At 39.0% G+C, this 21,013-nt stretch overlaps 1 long non-coding RNA gene across 1 annotated transcript; it reads left to right on the top strand.

Moving 5' to 3' along the window:
• The first annotated feature begins 12,387 nt into the window (after positions 1-12,387).
• On the top strand, positions 12,388-18,784 carry LOC138915641 (uncharacterized). The gene is made up of 2 exons (XR_011421737.1): positions 12,388-12,495; positions 18,456-18,784. It is a non-coding gene; the product is annotated as an uncharacterized lncRNA (long non-coding RNA).
• The last annotated feature ends 2,229 nt before the right edge of the window (positions 18,785-21,013 follow it).

Below are 21,013 nucleotides of genomic sequence, written 5' to 3'. Positions count from 1 at the left end.
TTTGCCATCTTCAGCAAATGGCTTCCAAGGTCACCTTGGAGATTTTACTCATTCTAGCCTGCCAGAGGGAGGGAGAGTATGAGAAGTATACCTCAGAGGTGCAGGCTCAGAAGAGACATTTTTCACTTCTACTCACATTCCATTGGCTGGAATTTAGTCACTGGGTCACATGGAGCTACAAGGATGGTGAAAAATGATGTCTGATTGAGTGTGGGGAGAAAATGGAAGCATGGATTTCTGTTAAAAGCTTGAAGTCACCTCCACATGGTGCACCTCCAGTTATCTGTCGATGAGCATCCTGCTTCACGCAAACAGAATGTATTCACCCCTCCCCAGGACACAATCCAAATTATTCTCATCAATTTAGTATATCCAGCTCAAAGTCTGGAATGTCTGAGCTGTGTGAAGTTCTTACTTTCAAGGATGGATGTGGTTTCTCGTGGTCCAGTAAATTACAAAGTAAAAAGGCAATGGTATCTGTGCTACCACAAACACACACATCCAGTAGACAATGTGGAATAAAGACAGGATAACTATAACCAAAATTCCTATTTGGAAAATAGACATATGAGAGATACTCAGATATCTTTGGTCAATCAGTGATGGAGTCCTGCTGGGCAGGCCTTATGAAGCACCCCTATTCCGGGAGTAGGGAAAGGTGTTCGATTAGACCCAGATTCTCCTCCTTGGAAGGAGCTCCCAGGACCACTGTTCTCCATGGCCTTGACTCCACTCACTGGGAGACTCTTCCACAAGGCCAAGTTTGAAGGGATTGTTGAGTGTAAGCAAGCCTGGGGGGATGCACAGTTTTCATAGCATCCTTCCTACTTCTGCAGCTTAGAAGTTGTAGATTTATATATACATATACTCAGATGCTTTCTGAGGTGAGATCTATGTTTTGGTCAGTTCCAAGTGCCAGTAATCAAACCCAAGTTTTCCTCCTGGATATGTCCCAGGACTCCTTTCTTTACTTCCTCACTCATATGCCACCTTTTTCAAATTGACGGTGGCTTCCTTGAAACCTGTGAAACAATAGGCTTGGGACGAGTGGTGGGCTGGGAGGGTAGCACCATCAATCTGGACTTTGCTACAAGGGACAGATATTTTTTCTAACTCTGAAGTTTTGAAGAGTGTTTGGTACTCGAAGCCTTTTTTAGTCTAACTTTCTACACAGCTAGGAATTTTTCGCAATTGCATTTTCCAACCTTAGAGGACCCACATGTCTGGACTCTGTCCTTCCATTTCATTTCTGTATATGAAGTGGGAAATCTAAGCTCAATTCTCATAGCTCCTTATTTTTAAAAACAAGAGGGGCCGGCCGCATGGCCGAGTGGTTAAGTCCGTGGGTTCCGCTTCAGTGGCCCAGGGTTTCGCCGGTTCAGATCCTGAGTGCAGACACGGCACCACTCATCAGGCCATGTTGAGGTGGCGTCCCACATGCCATAACCAGAAGGACTCACAACTAAAAGTATACAACTATCTACTGGGGGGATTTGGGGAGAAAACCAAAAAAGAAAAAAAAAAGATTGGCAAATTGTTAGCTCAGGTGCCAATCTTAAAAAAAAGAAAAAAAAGAAATTGTAGGGACCAACCTGGTGGCGCAGCTATTAAGTTTGTGTGTTCCGCTTCCGAGTCCTGAGATTTGCAGGTTCGGATCCCGGGTGTGGACCTACGCACCACTTATCAAGCCATGCTGTGGCAGGCATCCCACATATAAAGTAGAGAAAGATGGGCACGGATGTTGGCTCAGGGCCACTCTGCCTCAGCGAAAAATGAGGAGGATTGGCAGCAGATGTTAGTTCAGGGTTAATCTTCCTCCAAAAAAGAAAACAAAGAAATTGTAAACATTAAAATTCTGGTTCATTTCGAGGGCTGGCCCCATGGCTGAGTGGTTAAGTTCACGGACTCTGCTTCTGTGGTCCAGGGTTTCACCAGTTCAGATCCTGGGCATGGACATGGCATGGCTCTTCAGGCCATGCTGAGGCGGTGTCCCACGTAGCACAACCAGAAGGACCTACAACTTGAATATGCAACTATGTATTGGGGAGCTTTGGGGAGAAGAAGAAGGGGGAAAAAAAGATCAGCAACAGATGTTAGCACTGGTGCCAATCTTTAAAAAAAGAAAATTCTGATTCATTTCAAGAATCTCCCTTAGAAAGCTCAGTAGGTACTAGGTCTGCTTTCCAAGTGATTTCTGATGACAGATTTTACCAAATATTTTTCCCAGTGTAACAGACGACACTACTATTCAAATATTCACTCTCTATCCTCCAACTCCATGGAAGCAGTATACTTTCCCACCCATTGATGTCTACTATGGACATATGACTTGGTTAGCTAGTAGGGTGTTAGCAGATGTGACATAAACAGATATTTGAAATGTGCTTGGTTACTGAGTTTGCCCTCTTACAAACATCACTACTATTACCACGTAAACATCTTCCTCTGAGCAGCTGCTGCCTTTTTAAGTCTGGGCCCCAGAATGAATGCACATGGAGTATAACCGAGCACAATCTGCAGCTAGAATTCAAAGCCAGCCAGGCCTGCAGATTGAAGTAGGGTTGCCTAGCCAAAACCAGTCTTGAACAGCTCTCTCAGCTAACCCACAGACGTGTTAGTGGGAAAAAATTATTGCTGTTGAAATTGCTGAGTTTTGGAGTGGTTTGTTATATAGCAACGGCTAACTGATACACTTTGCATAAAATGGATCTTCGTCTTTATAGGCTCAAATATCTTTTTCCTTGCTGACAGTTGCTTACTGTCCTACCATGGGACACAGATTTTTTACTACTAAGATGAATGTCACCGTTGCTGTTGCTCCTACACCTGCCCCTACTCCAGCTCTTATCTCATTCTACCTTTAGCTGAGCTCTTACTGTCTTCTAGGCACTTCATATGCTTATTTTAGCTAATCCTCATATGACCAATGAGAAAAATGAGACTCAGAAATAAACAGAGAAGTCAGGAAAAAAACTGTTATGTCAAATTCCGACATGTTAGATTACATGTCTGTGTATAATCACGTTCATCTCGGATGATCTCAAGGGTCGAAGTGAATGAACTATAGTTTTGCACACACACACACAGACACACACTCCTTTAAATCCCTGACAGTGGCGACTACAAGCTTGCTTAAGGTAAGGAGACAAGAGAGGTATTTTTCATATATTTTTCCAAGACAAATGTACTATATTTCTCAAAATTCCTTGGAAATTGGAGGCCATGCTACTTGTTTCCAAAAGATCAAATTTACATAATTTAATCAAAGTTATTCAATGCAATGAGATTAAGAACTCAGTCAAAAATGTCCGTTGATCCTTTAAAAGGAAACAATCAATTAATGACTAATATTTGCATTCAAATTATGCATATAATTATAATCTGAGATACATATTTAGTGAGTAAGGCAAAATCACCCACTAGTTGATCTCATCCAGGGTTATATAGTGTTTTGTTTATTTCTGTATGATTGGGGAAAACTTCTATTCTAATATATAGTTAAAAACATCCCTCTATGATAGGTCGTAAAATAGAAAGATAACAATAATCTGATGCAGGTACACAATTATAAAGCTAAAGGAGACCTGAAATCTTATCTGCTTTATTCATGCTCAAACTTTAATTTTGTTCTGCTTGGAAGGGTTGAGTCCAGACCCCAATGTCCTTTGTACCTGTGTCCCTACCATCTCCCAATGTTGTCCATAAGGAGTACAATAAAACCTCTAGAACTCATTCAAGTACAATTTGAAATCCACTGATTTCACTTTATATGTAAGAAAAATAGAAAATGAGAGAAAATAAAAGAATGATTGAAGGTCGTACAGGCAATCATCCAAGTGACATTTTGTTCGTTTTGCCCTCATCTTAAATATTTCATCTAGATCTATCAGTTGCTGAGAAAGATCAAACCTTCAATTACAATTTCTTCCATTAATTCCTGTGTCACATTTCCTCCTGTAAATGTTCCAGAAAAATCTAATAAACAAATAATAATCCATATAAAGCCTCCCCTCTCTAACAGGATTGCCAATTTAATAAGAGTGTTCAAGCCTTTATCTTAAAGAAATATGTAAGTGGAAACATGAAAGTCAGAGACTTTGGAGAATGCAAGATGCTCAGCCATCCTCAGTTCACACCATGCACACTGATATGACGTAGCAGACACCATTCTGGATTTGCATATATTTACAGGTAGCTTCAAGTCTTCACTCTACTACACAGTACTTCTGTGACTTGGGGCCACCACCTAACCTCTTTGAGTTTGAGCTCTCATGTTTTAGAAATGGAGAAAAAATAATATGGAAAGCATTTTGCAAACTCTAGAATGCTATAAAATAGTATTATTACCGTACACTGCATTCATAAAGACTGACCACATAATTAAATCACATTCTATCCATTTACCAAAGTAATTTTTTATTTAATGATCATTTCCCTTTTGCCTAACTCACACCTATGTGCAGCAAAAGAAGAATGGGAAAGTGGTACCTACCCTAGACCCATAAATATGGACACGATGTCAACTTATACCAGGAAGCGATTCCAATTTGATCAACTAAGCATGGGTAATAATTTTTGGAAATGCATTTTTGGCAGTGTAGGGGGTAGGTACAGTATTGGAGATGGGGAGGAGTTAAGGTTGTAGATGGAAGAGCAACTTGTCTGATTATTCTGAATCTTTGCAATAGCAGGAAAAGAAAAGAAAATACATCAGAACTCTAATCAGTACATTTTCACTTTAAAGGGTAGCTGTTAACTCCCTTGTCTTTGTCTGTTCACAAAATACCATAGAATGAGTAGCTTATAAATAACAAACATTTATTTCTTACAGTTCTGGAGGCTGGGAATTCCAAGATCAAGTTGCCAGCAGATCCTGTGTCTGGTAAGAGCCTACATTCTGGTTCATAGACAGCTGACTTCTCGCTGTGTCTTCACATGGGGGAAGGGATGTCTGGGGTCTCTTTTATAAAGGCATTAATTCCAATCATGAGGGCTCCACCCTTATGAACGACTCACCTCCCAAAGGCCCCACTTCCAAATACCATCCCGTTGGGGATTAGAGTTCAACATATGAGTTTTAGGGGTACACTAACAGTCAGTCTGCAGTGTCCCCTCAAGCCCTCTGTATTCAGTTGTAGTAGAACCACTTTAAAAGATTATTTACTTGAGCCAGCCCTGGTTGCCTAATGGGTAAGCTTAATGCACTCAGCTTCAGTGACCTGGGGCCCACTTCCCAGATGCCGGGAGACCTAAACCCCCATCTGTTCAATGGCCATGCTGTGGTGGCAGCTTACACACCAAAAAAAGAGGGAGATTGGCAGTGGATGTTAGCTCAGGATGAATCTTCCTCAGCAAAAAAAATGCATATATTTAATTAATTTACCCCTCTAAACCCACACCTCATTTTCTCCTCCCCACTTTGTGCCCTTGTATGATTTATATCAATGGGTGATTTATATCAATGGGTGTCTGTGCCAGATGGAAACGCTGGCAAAGAATGGAGGAAGAGAGGTGAGGTTAGAATACTTCCTCCCTAATGGAACTATTCCCTTGAATGGTCGCTGAGGGGTTGACTATATCCCTGAACTGAAAGACACAGCTCTGGTCAGGTTAGCCCTCTCCACCTGACTCATCCCGGGTTCCTGTAACCACCGGTTTAGGGTGATAACAGCACTTGGATGTTACTGTCCTGGGGACATTATCCTGTCATTTGTAGTTTCCCTGCTCCCTGTTAAACCCTCTTCAAATAACCCATTGTGAAAACATCATTTGTTTCCTACCGGCCCGAAGAATTCAAGCACCTACTCTGTGTCAGGCAGTCCTAACTCCACTTGTTTAGATATATATGTTCTGTTTGTTTTTTTAATGTGTAAGAATCACTTTTTTTATTTATGTATAGTAACACTTGATATTGATCATTATTTCATTGAAAGAGAGTACCCTTCTTGACTCTGCCTTCCTTATTCATGATAAGAAATAAATTAGACTTACAAGATCCAGGCACTCTACAGAACAGACTCTTGACTGGCCTCTCTGGACAGTGGTTTTAATGAAGGCTACTGGAAAGCTCGAAACCAGAGTCTCCTGCCCTGTGCTTTTCTGTAAGCTAAGTGAAGCTGATTGCTGCATAGCTTCCAAAGTACTGTTTAAAAGGCCTGGCTTCTCTCTCCTCTTAGACCATTTCCAACTCACACATGTGAACAATCTGAGCCTCGCCAGTGTATTTCCTGACAGACGCAGCATGTGTCAGTTTTATTGCTCATTCAGACTTGGGAATTGAATTGAGCGCAACAAATGCTTATTGAGCCAGAATTTTGTGCAAAAGCACAGATTAAGTGCTGTTGAGAATACAGAATTAAATTATTGTTATCAAGAACGAAAAACTTGAAATTTAAGAAATATTTAAAAAAAATTTTTTTGCAGGGGACAAGTCATGCTAAGCTAACATTTGTTGACAGCCTTCCTGCTTTTTTTCTTCCTTTTTTCCCCCTAAAGACCCAGTACACAGTTGTGTATAGTTGGAAGTTCTGGTTCTTCTATGTGAGCCACCATCAAAGCACGGCTACTGACAGACAAGTAGTGTGGTTCCACGCCTGGGAACCGAACCTGGGCTGCCAAAGTGGAATGCACTGAACTTTAACCACTAGGCCATCAGGGCTGGCTCAGGAAATATTTTTTAATTGAAACAATAACTATTGTTACACAACTATTATTTTACAAAATTTTACTAGCTATTTGTTCATTGTTTCATTCCATTTAAATTTCAGAAAAATGTTGCAAGGGAGTGATTATTTCTATTTTTTTATTTTTTATTTCTTTTAATTGCAGTAACATAGGATTATAACATTATATAGCTTTCGGATGTACATCGTAATATACTTCGAATTCTGTGTACATTACATCATGTTCACCACCCAAAAACTAATTATAGTCCGTCCCCTCACATGTGAGCCTAATCCCCCTTTTTGCCCTCCCCCAACTTCCGCTATGGTAACCACCAATCCAATCTCCGCTGCTATGTGTTTTGTTTGTCGTTGTTTTTATCTTCTACTTATAAACAAAAAACATAGAGGCTTAGACATGTGAAGTATGTTACCTAGGATCACACAGCTAATAAGTGGGAAAATAGGATTTGGATCCACTGATTCAGGTGTGCTGGGTGCCAAAGCCCACGTTCATCACTGTAACCCTTGAAAATGGCACTAATATTATTCTGGATTCAACATAGTTGAAGGAAATGATCTTCCAAAATGTCTGCTGCTCATCTAACCATAATGCCTTCTCCCTTTGAGCAGCTGTCAGAATACAGGCAAAATTATACCATGAAATGTGTATTGACTCCTGCAAGTGGAGTCAGGATGAAGAGGTGGAGGGGCAGGGAAGCAAGTCTCCTCCTTGGCTGAGTCTGCCCAACAGTCAGATGGTTTTTACAGACTGGCTTTCAGACCTGGAAAAGTGAAGAGTCCTGGAGAAAATACAGTATGCTTTCATCCCTTTGGAAAAGCATAGAAATCTCGCTATTGTTCAGTCTTATTGGATGCACACTTGTCTGTAAACAGAGAATATTAGAGTCTCTTAATGCAATCGGGGTGCTTATGAATTAAGGAGAAATGCCTTGATTTCTTCACTTAGACAAAGAATCCTTTTTTTAACATGACTAACCATCTGCTTCATGAACCTTATTTCAAGTTGTTACAAAGAAACATTTCTTTTTTATTATCACACAGTACCAGTGTGTCTTTTCCTGGTTACATACTATATTGGAGTGCAGCTATGCCCTAGAAATTTCCTGTTTAAGAAAAAGGAGCTTAAAATAGAAGAATTAAATAATTGACACTCTGATAAAGCTAGCACTCTCTCTCCGCTCCAGGACAAAAGACTGATCTTGGGAAAAACCTATTACTAGTCTCTTTCTGTCACAGGAGTCTGGTTGTGTCTACATCATAATTCAAGAGGTAAGTGATCTAAATTCTTTATAGCAGAAAAAAATCTCAAAGGAACCTCTTTTCTGTTCCACTTTCTTAAACAGGAAACATATTTTGCTTTTTAGCCTAAATGACCACATCATTTGCATCTTGGGAAGCAAATGAAGTTTCTTCCCAAAGCTATGATTTCTTAAAGGAGCTCTCCATAATTAGTGAGTAAAGCCAGATGTCTTTTCTACAAGCCATCTTTTTTCAAGATGAAATTTGGCTTGAGGGGTGGCAGGTGGATGGTGGAGATGGTCAATGTGCACGTGATTCGGGAACAGAAGAGAAGTAAACCTTTAACTTATACTGTATACTCTTGCTTTCGTTCACTTATTTTGGAGGTAGGAAGTTACCCACTGTTTAAAGAGATCAAGTATGAACCAGACACAATAGTTGTATATGTACTATGGAGCGCAGAAGCCAGTGAAAAGGGAAAGGCTGGTGATGATGTTCCATGCAAATCTTACCACAATACACACTCCAATCCTCTTTCCTAGTTTCTGGGAGCACTTTTCTTGCCTGACATGGTGTGGAATGGAAGGTGGATTCAGGACATGAGCCAGCTATGTGAATCACTCCCCTGAGTCTCCGTTTCATTTGTAAATTGGATGAACTGAGATAAGACAAACCTCCTCTGTCTCAAGCTCTAATATTCCATACACTAAAAAGCAATAGTTTTCATAGAATTCTTCCTCATGGCAAAGTCATGTCTTCAGCAGAAGTTTTTGAGCTGCCAATGTAAACATCAGAATTTCTTAGTACGGAATATAATCGTTATCAATATGATGATATCTGGATCACCATTGTTCTGGTCCCTGATCTCATATCTTGTTCCATGTGTAGCAACGGCCAAAGTTCATACTTTGGGAAGAACTGAGATATTGACAACCACCTATGGTGAAGGTTGGCCATTGTGTCTGAAACAAAATAAGATTGACCATTGTACTTGGAACACAAGGGTTTAATAAGAGTTCATTTTGCAAAAAGGCAGATAACATTGTTTGGAAGAGACTGTAAGAGAGTTTGGCTAGAGTAAACAGTCTCTGATATTAGAACTGGCCTGGGCAGATACATTCTCCAGACTTCGAATACTACAGTTGTGACGTATCATCGTTTGACAAGATAGTTAAGTCGCAGCTTCATATTTCCCAAATATCATTCATATGCCACTTGCAGGAATTTTGTGAATTCACATTTTTGTTTAAATAGATTCATCAATTTAATGTCATTGATTTATTTAAAAGAACTTTTTCACTATTTTAAAAACCATAGGTAGAAGTAAACCAGACAATAAAGAATAAACAAAACACTTCTGCCAAATTTTAAAAGTTAAAAGTAAGCAAAAATTAATGTTAAAAATGAGCACTAAAATCTCTTTAACACAGTCTTTAAAACATATGCGGGCATGCTCTGCCCACCTACCTCTCCAGCCTCCCCAACACTCTCTCTGGATTCCTTCGCTCCAGCCACAGTGAACAGCTTTTAGTTTCCCCTATCCTGCCTCTTCCTCGTCAGGGCTTTTACGGGCTATTTTCCTGACAAGCAATCCTCTTCCAGAGCCCCTTCCCACACTTCTGTTTGATCCTCCGGTTTCAGACTTCGGTTCAAGGTCACTTCCTCAGGAAAACTTTCCCTGTCTCTGTGACTAAGACAAATTTTCCTATATCTGAAATCACTGTGCACCGTTCCTTTATATACCTTACTCTGTGGCAATTCACATTTCTTTGTTTAATGCATGTCTTCCTCAAAAGACTGGAAGTCCCACGAAGCCATGCCAGGTTTTGCTCACCCTGGCATCTAGCCTGATACTTGATAAATAGTGAAAACTGGAATCCTTATGGCAGGTCAAGCAAAAATGAGGGGTGGGACATGAGGGAAAGTCTTGTATTTTTCTAGAAAGAGAGAAGCAGTTTTCCCCCTGCAAGAAAGCAACTATTTCTCAGGTAAGGGGACACAAATGGAAGTGATTCTGGGATGGAGAGGTTGAATTTCAGGGTTCTCCTCATCCCCAAACCTCTATAATCTAGCCATTCCAATCGTTGGGATTCCATTCTTTCTCAATTCTTATTTTTACATATAAATACCCTGGTAACTCTGTGATTTAACAGATTAAAATAGACATGGATCCATTAAGTAAATGTTTATTCATGAACAATCTGAGGTCATCTTGTATACCATTAATGATACTTATACCACACTTTAGGAAACCTTGTTAGAGTTAGTACGGTGTTAACATTCTCAGAGGCCAGCTTCTATCATATCCTTTTTTTGAACAGAGTAACTTAAGGGCTCATCCATGCCTACAAAATCAAAAAACTTGACTAAACTTTAGGATCTCAACCCATCTTTTCAATCTTATTGCCCAATAGTATTCATCACTTACCCTATGTTCCCAACAAGCTGAAAATTCCATAAATATTCCCTCCTCTGGCCTCAGGCTTATGCTCCTTCTTCTGTTGGGAATGTGGTTACCCCTGACCTTCTCATAATGTCTAAATCCTACTTATACTTCAAACCTATCTTAAATATTTCTTCTTACTTAAAGCTCTCCCTAATTCTCCTAAGTAGATTTAATCTTTGCCTCCATTGAAAGGCATAGCCCCAAAATTTCTTCTAGTTTCCGTTATAAAATGTATCACTTCTTACTTTGCATTGTACTACTTTATTCCCATATCATAACACCACCAATAAACAACCAAATAATTAAACTGTATGCTTCTCGTGAGGCAGGGTTTCTGTCTTATTCACTAATTTCTCACAGTGCCTGGCATAATAAATACACTCAATGAAATATATAATTATATAAATGAATTTGATATGTTCAATGTTAAAGAAATGCATACATTTTCTGGGTCTGACATTATTTATTTACTTATTTTAAATATATTTTATTCACATATTTTATTTATTTATTTTTGTTGGTGAGGAAGATTGGCCCTGAGCTAACATCTGTGCCAATCTCCCTCTATTTTGTGTATGTGGGATGCCATCACAGATGGCTTGATGAGCAGTGTGTAGGTCCATGCCCAGGATTCAAACCTGTAAACCCTGGGGCTGCCAAAGTGGAGTGTACAAACTTAACCACTAGGCTACCTGCCCAGCCCTGGGTCTGACTTTAACATCTCATCCCATCGCCTATGTGTGGGATACTTTGGTGTGGGCAATCTTTTTCTTCCTGCTTATAACTCAGTTTTTCACAAAGAGTTCCAAGTAGAGAGACTGGGCCTCTCCTGTAGCAAATTTCAGTCTGGCTGGGGTAACAATGCCAACTTATGGCTTAAGAGCAGGGTCTAATTGTGAAAATACATCAGGCCAAGGGAAGATGAGGAGGCAGGGAATGCATCATAGGACCTTGGAGATCAAGGACATCCACGTTCTTTGATAAGCCATATTTTTATTAAGTTTAGGAAGGATCTCTTAAAGTGGGATGCCCCTGTTTTTAGATAAGTTTTTATTTTTTTTGCTAACGTAGTCTGAAAAGTAGAACTAAATAGTTCATAATAGTGATAGACAGCTGTTATTTGTACAAATCACAGTTATTTATGTTTCAATTCCATTCAGCTACTCTAATGAGTGCATCTGCAGCCAACTTGGCCATCTTGCCTGAGCTTTCTCTCATCCACAAACCATTTGTGGACTACTCCCAAATTAATCATTCTCCACATTCACCACAGCACCCTCCATACCACTCTTCAGCTGAAAAGCTTTCAACTGCTGTTGCTCTTTGCCTAACAATTTAAAAACTGTCTTTAGCTGGGCACTCGGTGTCTTCTACGGTATGGACCTAACTAGCTTTTTAGTTTTTCATACTCAAGTTCAGAAAAGTAAACTGACAGTCTCTAAACTGGGATGTTTCTAAAATATTTTGATTTAGTTAGAACTATTAAAAATATTGTGTGAGTTATCAACATTTAAAAATCAGAAGAGAACACACGAAAACCTAGCTTTCTGTCCTTTAAAAATTCAGACTCTGTGGCAACTCTGAATCTTCATTCTTGTGTGACAATACTCACAAGTAGCAGCAAGTAGCAGTTGTCCCCTTTAGATAGTCAGACTCTCTCCAGGTCTTTGCAGGCCCCATCGTTCCCTATGACTCTTGCATGTATCAGCCTTATTCATTTTCATTCCCTGTCAAACCTCTGCAGATACCTGTATTTGAGGCCCCTACGCTAGCCATACTGGATAATTCGCTGTAGTCTAATTGTCTTGCCTCTACTTGATTCTTTGTATTGTCCCTTCTATATAGGTGACCCTGCCCCATTCTGTCTCCCATCACAGCCAGCGTCCTCATAAATACTTTTCTAACGTGTCCTACCAGATATGCCCTATCCATTTTTTCATCTTCATAATATCTTATAATTTATTTATGAAATTCTTTTTGTCTATCTTAAAATATGATTAATTGTGTTTTTGATCCTTCTTGAGTTGGACAACGTTTGACAGATGACTAAGAGCATAGACTTTGGTATCAAACCAACTTGGATTCAATTCTCCACTCAGCCACCCACTGGCTCTGTACTACCAAGTAAGTCCTTTTATGTTTTAAAATGTCAGTTTCTTTATCTGCAATGTGAAGCTAAGACTCTTACTCGTTTCATAAGGTTTTGTGAGGATTAGAGGAGATAATATATGAAGAGGGATTAGTATAGCTCCCGGTACCTAATAAGCGCTCTCTAAATGTTAACTGTGCTAACTCTTATTATTAACATGACAGCATTCCTGGCAGTTGTTTTCTCTGTACTTTTTTAAAGCAAAGAAACTTTGCAGCTGAATAATCAAAAGGACAATGGTCCAGTCTTATTTGCAGTCTATGAAAGACACAGCAACAAAAATCTTATTTCATCTCTTTTACTAGATAGTAAAACATTAATATCTGACATTTACATAGCACCTGCAGAACATAAAACAGCTGGGGTTGGCGTTTCATAAAGGAACCCTCAAAGGGTTCTACCTTCGGGACAGATCTCATTAAAATTAAAGCAACATGACATTATCACCCTCCTTAAAGGAATGGCAGCATTATACATTTTAACAGAGAAACTGACTGTAATAGAGCTCAAGAAATTATCTACTCCTTGTATAAAATTCTGTCACTCTATTATTCCTTCCTGGAATACCACGCGTAGGTCAGATCAACTTCCTTAAGAAAGAAATAATCAGAAATTAAATGATAAAAACATAAAGAGACTATTGTATGGGGTCAAAACAAATAATGAGGTCCTTACCATTTGGGAGAATGATTGCAGATGAAGGAGGAGAAGACGGAGGAGGAGATGCACTTATTACCCCCAAATACTGTGCTTAGTACATGATCTCGCATGATCCTAACTACACCAAGAAGTAGGCACTAGTACACTCTCCAATTGATAGACACAAAAACTAAAACTTAGAAAGGCTACGTAAATGGTTTATTGTTATACAGCCAGTGAGTGCTAGAGGTAGGATGCCAACTCAGTTCTCTTTGTTCCAAGAGCTCTATTCTTTTTCATTATGTTCTAATACTGAAGGGGCTCTGTGGAAGTGTCTAAACAAATGAAATTAATTCATTCAATAACCATTTATGATCTCCAGGAGTTTTGCTAAATTCCACATAACTAGAATTAAAGAAGACTTTGGGACACTGAGAGAAGTAAAATTAAAGTATGCAAATGGAATTTCTACTAAATACTCCAGTTAACAATCATTACCTACAATATGGGATATTTCTTCTAAACTTTGCTAAAGTCAAAGAATAGCAACCCATCCATAAAGAGTTTTACAGAGTATGAGCATACTCTTGAATACTCTTCATATTTTAATCTTGAAATCCTGTATCACATATTCGGAAGTCTTATTTGGCTGAATCTTGGGTCTGATCTCTGAAGTATTTCTCTTTTTAATATGTTCTTAACAGAATGGACAATCATCACGTCAGTTGGGAACGAACTGTAATTTAAATTTGAGACACATCCAAGTATGATTCCATTGCCATGTAGATTTTATGGGCAGAAAATAAGACCAATTCTCTCTTTCTGGGAGAAAGGAAGACTAACATGAGCATTTACTGCATGACAGTTTCTTACACATATTATATTGTCTAATTATAAAAACAAACCAGTGAAGTCAGAATTATTATCCCCAGAAGTAGAAACCGATGCAGCACAAAAGGAAAAGATTTGCCCCAAAATGAATGACTCATAAATAACTGAGCCAGTTATTCAAATACTGGCCTCTCAAGCCCCAAAACTCACAATAATCTCTCACGGCAGGAAAAAACAAATAGTTTTCTATCCAAGTTCTGAAGGGATGTTTTTATACAATAAAAAAACTTCATTTTTTCTTTCTTTTATTTTTAATTTCTAAGGAGATAAGAGATCAAAGAGAGATATTTTTAAAGCTGTATTCTTTCTATGATCAAGAGTAGTGACAGCATTCACTGCAAGTAAAAAACTCCTGTTTGGTTTGGGAAAATCTGTCAATGGGCCATTAGGTTATGGAAATCTGATATGGATTTGAAGGTGCAGAAGCTAAACTTCTCTATCTAATGAAGCAAACAGATGTGTTACTTACACGGACATGTTCTAATGTTAATTGATTTTTTTGTTTCCTCTGCAATGAAAGCAGAGAGAGACAAAAGGAGAGAAAACTTGGGATCACTGATCTGATAGGGAGAGAGAAGAGTCTAAAGTTTGGGATGAGTAGCTCTGGGACAATGATGGTCAGCAGTGACTCTTTATGAAGGAATGAGACTCAGGGATTTTGGAAGAAATGATATATGTTACCGAGGTTAAAGTTTTTCTTTTCTGTTTTATTAACTTCTTATGCTATCTTCAAAGTCACAAGAAAATCTAATACACACAGGAAATGTGTATCAGATATGCCTCGGAAGCCCTGTCCTCACATGGAGCAGGTCAGTAAGCATTAACACCCAATGCTTACTCAGTGTTTACATTGTGCAGAGCACTGACCTCATCTATTTACGTATGTTACGTCATCACAACAAATACAGGCAGTAAGTGCTAAGTGCTTTTATTATGTCCATTTTTTTCTGTGGAAGCTGACGGCCAAAGCGATTACATGCCTTGGCCATGATTACATAGCTAGTAAATTTGGAGCTGGAATTTGAATCGCTTTCAATGACGGTGGTAATGCAGCCATCCCCACATTTGCCTTTGTCAGAGGCCCATTGCATTGGTAAATAGCATTTCAAAGAAAAAGTTATTTGGGAGGAGTTTCCACAGGGCATGTCAATGCCTGAGATTGAGGGATTAGTGAAGAAACTGGCTATAGGGCGGATCTGACACAAAAACTCTTCCCCAAATAGTCTATCGGAGTAGTGGAGTGTTAGTCTATTGGAGTGAATCAAGCAACCTATGCACGGTTACAGACGGAGGGTTAAAGGAAAGCATTCTAGCATTTCTCTCATTTATTTTTCAAGGTTTCTTGGCTGACCTTGCACACAGAATCTTAGATCATTGCTACCTGGTTGGGGCACATGGCAATACTTTCTGCTTACAGATATCATCTCTACATATTCCAGCAGAAACCAAATGAATCACGGATATGAGAAGTAGAATCTTATTACTAGAGAGAACTCTGGAAAAATTAGAATGCCTCCCAAGTTTGGCTTGAACATTTTCCAACTTCTTATTCAACTAATCTCTTTCAATTCTTTCTGCTTCAGTCTTTTTATCCCATTCTTATCCTGTCTGTGTAGATAGTACCCTGAATCCCACCCCTAGTCCAGGAGTTCTGCAATCCAGTTATTGTAAAATGTTACAAAAACACAAGGCATACTTACCTTGCTATTAATATTGTCTTGTGATTAAAACATATATTTTTTAGAATGGCTGCAAAGTCATACCTATAATAGTGCTCTTTCCACTTATTACTTCGGCAGTTTTAAAACATGGCTGCAAATCTTTGACACTGGTCCTATCCAGATATGAAGTCTCTGTCCTCTCTTCTTGCATCTGGATGGGCTTGTGACTACATACACCAATGGAATATGGCAGAAATGTCGTTACATGACTCCCGAAGCTAGGACTTAAAAGGTCATGCAACTTCCTCCTTGCTCATAGGAACACTTTCTCTGGGAGCCCTGAACTGTCACATAAGAGAGCTGACTACTCTGAAACCACCATGATGTTGAAACCATGCATATGCATTCCGGTCAATAGTCCCAGCCAAGTTCATTCTTTCTGCCATATCTGCCAAGGCATGAATGCAGAAGCTGCCAAATGATTCCAAGCTCTAACCATTCAATTCACCCTCAGCCATTTGAGTCCTTACAGCCAAGGCTCCGGACATTATGGAGCAGAAACAAGCCATCCAGGTGTGCCCTAACAAACTGTTGTTTTATGCTACTTGGTTTCAGGGTGGTTTGTGTGTAACATCAGATAACCAAAACACCAGCATTTTAATATGCTTTCAAGAATGGGAGAGAAAGAGATGGAATGACAGCTACTATTAACCTGGAACCTGCGTGTAGGAATATGGTTCTCCACAGGGCATCTTCTGCCAGTTCTATCTCAAAAGGAAAAAGATTGAAAATTCCTGCCCTAGATTATTTGAGTCTACTGAAGGAGAGCCGTACCATTCTCCACTCCTACCAATACACCTCTTAAAATCATCTCATCTCATCTCTTGCTGGGTTAGATATTCAATTTCAACTGCAAGAGACTCAAATCAAACAAGTTTAAATTTAACAGGAGGGTTTTTTGGCATGTATGCCCAGGAAGAATACTAGAGTAGCACAGAGAATCAAAGAGCTACAAGGAACAGGGCATGATTTCAAGAGACTTGGCTCATCAGGACTGTCTCTCACTCACTCCATTTATGTTTAATTTCTAATTTCTTTTTTTGGCTTTGTTCAAATATTATTGAAAATAGTAACCAGCACCCAACTTCATAAACTCCACCCTCACAATATCAGCAGAAGGAAAGTTTTTCCCAGAAGTCACTTAATAATCCTACAAAAGAACCCTGAGTTGACTTGCTTGGGTTACAAGCCTGTCCCTTGGACCAATTGTTGTGTCAATATGGGGTGTTATGATTGGTCCAGCCTGGGGAGCATGACATCCTTGTGCTGAGGCACAGAGGAAATGATTGACTGCACCCCTGGGTCACATGCAACCTGGGAAAGATTCTCCAAAAGAGCACTTGGACTGGAAGAAGGAAGATAAAAAATTGCAATGGGAAGACAAAAAGCTAATAGTAACCCCAGCCTACTATGATTTTTCTTCCGTAAGTAAATAAAAGATTTATTGGTTCAGGCAGTATACCGTGTCAAGATTCTATAAAATGTAACATTTGGCAAAACTATACCATTGTCCCATATATGCCTTAAACTCTGTACTATATTTCAGTAATAATACTACTATATATTTCAGTAATGATACTTAAAAAACCCAGTAAGGTCAAAGTATTTATTTGGAAAAAGAAGTTTCTATGGAATTATTGGAAGAAATTACAGACCAAATTAATTTAAATTGCTTATTTTTAATTTTCCCTCTTAAATTGTACCCCGAATAAATTGAATTCTTATGCAACTTTACTAAAATAGAAAAAATAAACCTCCAAATAAAATTAATAAGCATTCTCACATGCATTATTCATAAAGGAATTGCTTAATAAGTGTGAGTATATTTTTGTGTAGACATATTTGCCCACATACATTGGAAGTGGAGTGTACAAAGTCCTTTCCTAGCTTGTAAATGTCAATTTTATATCATAGAAGGTGCCTGTATAGTAGGAAAGAAATCACGATATAACTGAAAAAGTTCTGGGTCCGGAATTGGAGAAGATCTGGATTCATTACTTACTACTGTGACCTTGGCCCAGGCACTTTACCTCTCTGAGCTAGTTTCATCTTTTGTTCAGTGAGGTTCATAATGAAGTCATGACACATTTAAGTAAATGATTTAATTGATTAAGTCAACTTAGTTGATTGCTTATGTCAAAATTTTGCTTTAAACAAGACAAGTTAGAAACCAGATTTTCTCAGATCCTCCCATGGGCCAAATCCAAGCCCATCATCTGTTTTTGTAAATAAAGTTTTATTGGAATAAAGCCACCCTCATGCATTTGCATGTTGACCAAGGATACTTCAGTGCTCCAAGAGCAAAGTTGAGTATCAGGACCAAACTATGTGACCCACAGAGCCCAAAATATTTAGTACCTGGCCTCTTCACAGAAAAAGTTGGCAATTTTTGCTTTAGTTCAATCCCTTCTAGGGAGGGAATTCTCATGAATTTCATGTCATTCCAACCTTCTTTCAGAAACCCTAGCTAGTTAGAGCAGAATTTTGATCACTTATTTTCCCAAAACAAACTCTTGGCAAATAAGTTCAGTGGCCCATACAACTACATTGAAGCTGCTGCTTCACCAAGGACTGGGTAGGAGTTCCGTGTTTTTACCTCTGTCCCACCCAACCCCACTGTATCAACTGGATGATATTCATAAGCTCTTTCTTCATCTTTGTTTCTTCTTCAAATTCTGTTCTAGAATAAATGGAAGAGGACCGCTATAGTCGGAATGTTTGCCCGCCAACCATCTCGAAATTCGTATGTTGAATGAACTAATCCCCAACGTGATGGTATTAGGAGGTGAGGTCTTTAGACGGCAAGAAGATCATGGGATGCAACCCTCAAAAATGGCACTAGTACTCTTACAAAAGAAACCCCAGAGAGATCCCTTGCCCCTTCTACCACGTGAGGACACAGAGAAAAGACATAGAGGAAACAGGCTCTCACCAGACACTGAATCTGCCAGCGCCCTGATCTTGAACTTCTCAGCCTCTAGAACTGTAAGAAATAAACTTCTGTTGTTTATAAGCCACCCAGTTTATGGTATTTTATTATAGTAGTCCAAATGGACTATGACTGGTACATAAGTTTGAGTCACAGGATCATTCATTCAGGAAAAAAGCTGTTATGATGGTGATCTGAGAAAATGGAGCACTGAATTTAGAAAGTTATGGAATAATTCTTAGAGGATGCAAGGAATCTGTTTCTGAAATAATTGGATTGTCTGAAAGAAATGGAGGTGTGGGCTAGTAGGGCAGCTGCTCAAGGGAGTGTCCTTTCACTTACTCTGCAGCTGGAAGCAAAGAGATTTACTGAATATTCAAATCAATAATCATTAAAGGTGTCATTACTAATTTCTTTCTGTAAAATAATGCATGAGGTATGCAGAGAGCTGAAGCCAACAGAGGGCACTATGAAGGTCACCTAAAATGCCCATAAAGTGACCCTGGCCAATAGACCAAGTGACCGATGGACAGGGAAATGTCACACAGAGAGAGGTAAATGAAGCAGTCTGACCCATGGAGATCTTGACTGGCAGGACCATTGCAAAGGAGTTTTTATAGATGGCTCTGCAGTTTTGGGCTTAAGTAAGTGTGGCAGGCTCCTGTGTCATCCAAGCCTTCTATGGCTTGAAAGCGACATTGGTAGAGAAAATGTTGACTCATTTATGATGCCAAAGCTAACCTGGGAGGAATAGGACCATGGGAGCCTCAGTTCAGAGCATGAGTCCTAGGGGCAGGCACAGGCTAAACGAAGTACTTCCTCAGAGTGGCCTGGAATAAAATAAACAGTGTGAGTTGGAGGGAGATAAGGCACAGGTGAAAGAGAAATTCCAAAGATTAAGTCCCAGGAGTGGAGTGAGGCTTTAAACAAGAAACGCGTCATTGAGAAGGTTAGAAACCTATTAGGAATCAGCGTAAATTGGAATAAATGGAAGGGGACAAACCATTAGGATAGAAAAAATGGGGAAAAGGGCATGTGTCCAGGGCCCCATTCTTAAACCAGATGTGGGCTTTAAGGAATGGGGACAGGTCAACTGAGTTAAAGGCATAGGACTTAATGCATACTTAGAGCGTTTCAGACCATTGAATTCACCTATTTTTTCAATTCCTGATAATGTGAGTTTCACTTTGTTTTAATGAAGTTATTTTTACATGTTGCAGCCAGTAGAGTTGCAGAAGAGAGATTGTTCCAGGTATCCAAGAGGGGGCTCAAGATTGCGGACATGTCTATAAGGTAAATAAGAGCCCCTTTATGGCATGAGCCTCTCAGACTAAGATTTACACCTGACTCCCTATTCTGGTTAACCTATTCTTAGAGCAGGATTCTTCTCACATAGGTCTGCTTAATCTACTATGTTAACAGCATCTAATTAGTTACAACTGTTCCCAATACTTATCCATGTCATACCCCATAAGACTGACCCTGTTATGCTTGGAACAGGTAGCAACTTTGGAAACACTGCCTTACAAAACCAGAATTGCCTACTTAGGAACATTCTGGGTAGGCTGAATAACACATCCTTCTCCAAGTGTCTAACACCATCTGGAAGCATTTTGTTTTTCATGAAAAATGCGGGTCACCTGATTATTCTATGGTTCATTGCTTTAAAAAATGTTTCCTAAATAAAAATAACTAACAAAAAAAATTCAAAAGTACAAGAACAGAACACTTTTATACAGTCTTTTATTAGCATGATTTCAGTGGCCAAGAATTTAGAGGGGTCAGCTCCCAAATAAATCAACATGGAAATGACGTATTTGGGCCAGAGGATATTAAATACTAATAAGACAATATGGCAAAGATTAAGAAGAGTACACTTATAAAAAAATCATTGAAATGTATTTAATTTCCGAGAGCTACTACCATACTCAAATCTGATCATGCAAAATTCATGTTTAAAAATATTTTAAAGAGAAATACAATAGTCATTGTTTGTCTCCTTCTTTACCTCCAAACTTTCAAAAATTAAGATCAAAGGATTTTTACTTATGGATTTTGATTTATTCTACTGAAGAGAGTAGAAACTAGTCCTTGGGTTTTCACTGCTTGAAAATGATAAACATAGAGCTAGAAGGAATTTTAAAAATTGATAACCAAAGGCGCTAAAATATGGAATTAGTTACCTGAGAAAGAGAAGACTAAGTATGGAATTACATTCTAGAGCAGATCTTCAAAACAGAAAAAGCTTTGGGGGCTAGGCTTAAATGTGTGAAGTAGGAAGCTGTAAGCAATGTGGAGAGGTAGAGACTGTGG

Source organism: Equus caballus, chromosome 9, assembly GCF_041296265.1.
Source record: "Equus caballus isolate H_3958 breed thoroughbred chromosome 9, TB-T2T, whole genome shotgun sequence".
Lineage (NCBI taxonomy): Eukaryota > Metazoa > Chordata > Mammalia > Perissodactyla > Equidae > Equus > Equus caballus.
Note: the sequence above shows the minus strand (reverse complement) of the source record. Positions and strands in the feature narration are given on the sequence as shown.